Source organism: Pygoscelis adeliae, unplaced genomic scaffold (genome assembly GCF_000699105.1).
Source record: "Pygoscelis adeliae isolate BGI_AS28 unplaced genomic scaffold, ASM69910v1 Scaffold18, whole genome shotgun sequence".
NCBI classification, from domain to species: Eukaryota; Metazoa; Chordata; class Aves; order Sphenisciformes; family Spheniscidae; genus Pygoscelis; species Pygoscelis adeliae.
This window is the reverse complement of record NW_008825558.1, coordinates 4,030,623-4,035,625: the sequence shown is the minus strand read 5'-3', so window position 1 is coordinate 4,035,625 and position 5,003 is coordinate 4,030,623.

Sequence of the window (5,003 nt, the reverse complement as noted above, 5' to 3'; positions counted from 1 at the left end):
AGTACATTCCAGACAGCAAGCAAGAGGGAAGATAACAAGTGAATTGTCAGAGCTGACTACATCAAATCTTAGCTCTTTGGAGAGCAAAAGATGGAATTTCTGACACCTTTACACCAGCAGCTCCACCACTACAAGCCCACAGAACATCTGCCAGTGATCCAGAGAACTAACATTTTCCAACTTATTTTCTTGCGATGTTAAATCACAATAAAAGCCAAACAAAAATACTTTCCTATTAAATTCTCCAAGCAGACAGTCCTTGCGAATATCAGAAGAAAAATAAATACTTCCAAAATGGGTAGATAGGTCCTTCCACAGTTTTGAATTCAAGAACAGTGGTCAGTAAAACACCTATTGCTAAGCCTTTATCTCCACACCCTCGAAGAGTTTGAAAAAACCAGCTTCAAGCTGGCTGCTCATAATTGAGCAAACACATTTACTACAAGCTTTGCAAGCTCTGCTTGCACTGAACTAGTTACTGAGTCTCATGTGCAAATTGTTCACTCTTCCTATAATGAAGAAAAAAATAATTAAGACCTGAATTATTCTGATTTACTACAGCATGATAAGCACTGAGGAGAGAGAAGTTGGAACATGAAGTTACTCAAGAACATAGCCAGTTTAACTACTATTTTATTATAGGTGGGGCAGGCAAAACAATGTCTTACTAATTTTATCTAATACTTCCCAGCAGAAAAACCTTGATGTTAGCCATTTTTTTCTCTGCCAGACTAAAATCATTAGGGCTGCAACCTTTTGTGCCAGATTCCTACAGCAGAACAAACTTCTAAGAACACGGTAGTAAACTCAGGTTTGCATCTGGAGAACACTGCTTTGGCCACATTAAATAGCAAATTGTCTTTGAAAACCTCACAGGAGTCCACCCAAATTCCCGACATGCTATATAAATCAGCATTCTTCTGAGGTTTACAAAATCTTTATTTAGCAGGTTATTTTAGCAACTAAGATTTTGAAGGACTGTTTTCAACAAACTTCTCTCAATTCCTCCAGGTGGAAGAACAGCACATGCGCTATCCTTTCTACCATCCGCATAGTTCGTAGCATGGAGGAGCCAGTACATTCCTACCCCGGCAAGGCAGGATGCTCTGGGCTACCAGAACAAAGACAGGCTTTCCCTGTAATGGCTTCCACTGCCAAGCTTCAGAGGTGCTTGGCAGTGCCCTGGCAGAGGAAAGCCCTTCTTCTGTGCTTACTATACCTGAATTTATCTCACAGGCAACTTTTATCCTTCAAATCCATTATTTAAAAAAGTAAAACTAGTACATCTAGAATTGGATGCGATTATTAGAAAGAAAAAAAGAGAGGTAGAGCTCTGGGAAGAAAAAGTGCAACAAGACCCTGAGTTTTAAGAAATTAAACAAGTTTGAACACAAGCACATTTTTAAGTGGTTCAAGAAGGAGATTACAATTGGTTTGATGAGGCCAAAGAGGAGGGACAAGAGTTAGATGAAGAGATGACACAGGATCTGAAGTTACTGGTAGAGACAGCACAGGAAAAAAAAGAAATGGAAAGAACGGGTCTGTGCCTGCCAGACCACTCTCCTCTCCAAAAGCTGAACTATCACTCAAAATTCTGGAATTGCAAAATCCTTCTACTGTTGTCAGAAGTCTCTTTAATTCAGTTACAGCAATATGTATCTCAGCTCCTTTAATAATATTCCTTCTGTTGTGAATTGCTCCATGCGCTTGAATAGCAGACGCCCTTTCCATTATGTAAAGGTGCTAACCTTGCAGATACAGCATGTGAGATTCAGGACAGCACCCTATTATTTAAGATAAGGAAATGATACTAAAAATTATGCTTCTAAAATCATGTCATCAAAAGCAAAGCTGCACAAAAATTAAGACTGCTTGTATTTTCATTTGATTCCCACTAGTTTGTGTACATTCGATATATTCTTTACTTATTTCTACTATTCACATCTTTGCAGAGGACTAATACCTCACAGGATCAATACAGACCCACGCTGGGGGATGATACCACCCTGGTTAGTAAGGAGACTGCTGTTCCAATTTGTCAAGCAAGCTGAAAAATACACTGGAAGATAAAGAAAAGTGGGAAAAGAATGGGCAGCCTCTGAATAACTGTAGCTAAATATTGTGGAAAATGATGATCTATCCCTAACAGCACCACAGCTAGACAAGTCGCCCACACAATGCTTTTCACAGGCAATTACTCAGGGCAGGATTTAAGACAGCTAAGATTAGGTGAGGTAAAAATTAGCTATCTGGACTCCATCCTGACAAGGAATACAGATTAGCACCTTCAGAAGGCAGTTGAGCCCACCTACCCAGGACTGATATGGCTCTTCTGAAGGCCTAACTTCGCAGCTCAACACAATTTCAGAACTGCTAAATGGTCAGAACTACAGCTGAGTGAGATTTAACCTAGAAAGTTTAATATTAATCTAAATGTGGTGCAAAGTCCTATCAAAACCACACCAGCCACCAAGAATAAAAAGAGACAGTGCAAAAGCTAATGATACCCAGAGCTTGTACACGAGTAACCTCCCTGGCAAGGCATCACACATTCAACAGTGACAATAAGAGAAAACACTGGCTGATCACTAAAAACAAGCACTGCCTGCTCCATTCACCAAAGCCACACAGTTTTTACTCCCCTTTTCATTTTGCTGGATTCACAATCCCACCTCTTCTCCTGTGCCAGTTCTGGCACACGCTGAACTGATCAGCAAGATGATTATACTCAAACTGAAAGAAAATGATCCAGATGATTCCCACCCCCCTGCCACTGGGGGAAGGAGGGTTAAGAGAAGGTGAGGAACCAGCGTAAAGCGAAAGATGCAAGCAGCCAGGATCAAGAAAGAATGAGACTTTCCCCTTTGCAACTTGTGACCTGCCAAAAATGGGTTATAATCTCATAGAGAAACAGCCAAAAATAACCTAGAGAACTTGCTAAAAACACAGTGATTGGTACATGACTCAAGGGGATCACAGAAACGAAACACAACTACCACCACATAATAAAGTCTCCTATATTTCAAGCTCTGTAACTGCTGAAGTTTGAGAGTAACTCTACAGACGTTCTTACTCTATTTTCTCTCTGCAGGAACTCAAGCCCCTTCCACTACTTCACCACGTGACACATGCGTATGCTGTATGTCCCCTGGCAGACAGAAACTGAGGACACCATCTATCGTTTTGATTCTCAGTATATATGCAGCCATCCATCTCCCCTACCAGCCTGACGTGGTAAGTGGCAGGTGGAAACCTGAGAGGAGCTGGCACTGCCCGTGACAGCAACTTTGTATTTTGAAGTGGTATGCAAGTTAAAATGAAAATTGGGACACCACACATATGCCTCCTCCCCCTGAGATAGTTTTAGAGCTTAAGTATCTGCAACACAATTTTATGTAGATGCTGTTAGAACGAATGCACATACTAACAGCCATATTTTTAAATGGCAGCATTAAAAACTGGGTATGAATATGGCAGTAAGTGTACTGTATAAAAACGCTGTCAATTTTAAGATTTTTTTTTTTTTAGGTAGCTCATTTGAAAAGAATAACACTGATAGTGGTGCTACTTCATGTCTTTCCTTGTACGAGATCTTCTGTTAGCATTCAGATTTGTTTTGCACCTATGAATGAACAGAATGCAAAACAGAGCACTCAAGGTATTTCCCAACACATTTACAGTATTGAAGATACTGAAATTCTCTTGCTTTCTGAGGCGGAACCTAAAGGGTTCTAAACCAGAGTAAGGGACTAAACCAGAGTATATTCTGACACACTACTACTGATAAAGTCCACAACACTCTGCGATCAGAATACACAACAGATAGCTCATGTACCCCCCCCATCCAGGGAGGAGCTGAAGTCACCACTTCCTTGGCCTGCACATGCAGCCATCTACAAATGGGAATATCAATACGTGGCAGGGGAGACAAACACAACGCAGCACGGGCTCTTCGGCTTACTCACTGCAAGGACAGAGACAGAGCAGCTGCTGCCTGCAGCGTCCCTGCTCGTGCCCCTCACCTCCATGAGCACGCCTGCAACTCCAGCACTTTCTATCCTCACCCTCATCCACCTACAGTACAAAGGAGCGACAGCATTTTAGGGGACCCCACGTAAATACTAGCAGATTGCCATCTAATCCGCAATGCTGACAAGGTTGTGCAACAACGATGAAACCACACCCTCGTATTTCAGCCTGCGGACTGTGAATTTATAATACTTTCCACTTTCAAACACCACCAATTTAGGCAGCTTTTGAAAGAACATGCTTCTCATGTGGCTGTACGTTGCCTCCTTTGGTCCCAAATCCAATAACAAAATCTTGCAAATCATAAAAACATTTGGTAAACACAATCAGTCACTCACACTATTGTTCAAAATGGCTGTTTTGCAAACAAGACAGAAAATACAAACTGAACTAAGTTTCAAATTAGTGATGTCTGCCATTAACAAATATCGCAACCTCTGACTACTCAGTAAACACACTGGATGTGTTGGACACTCATACTTGGAGCTGACCTTCAAAGATAAAATAATAAGCAGTTGTTCACTAATTACAAGCACTTTTTTTTTTTAAGCTGTCATAAAACAAATAAATTTGAAGCACACATACAAAATTTGGTATGCAAACCAAACGGCTATAAAATACTTTAGCTCTTAGCTAAGCCCTAAGATTTTTGGCTAGAAAAAACTGTGAAGAATTCAGGCTAACTATAAAGTCATACTACCATGAAAATATTGTACATGCACATGATATATAGCTCAGCACACAATCAAGCACTGCTTCTAGGAATGAGGGATCCCTCTAGCCCACAGCAACTTCTGATCGTGGTACCCACCATTACTAGCAGCAGCACAAAGCAAAGGAAAAAACCGTGCACAACTGCCCTAACGTATCTTTCCAGGGGTGAACACTGATGAGAACTCAGGGAAATCTCTATTTTAAGGATGCAATTACACCAAAGCAGAAAACCGTAACAGCCTTTATGTGACAATCATTAG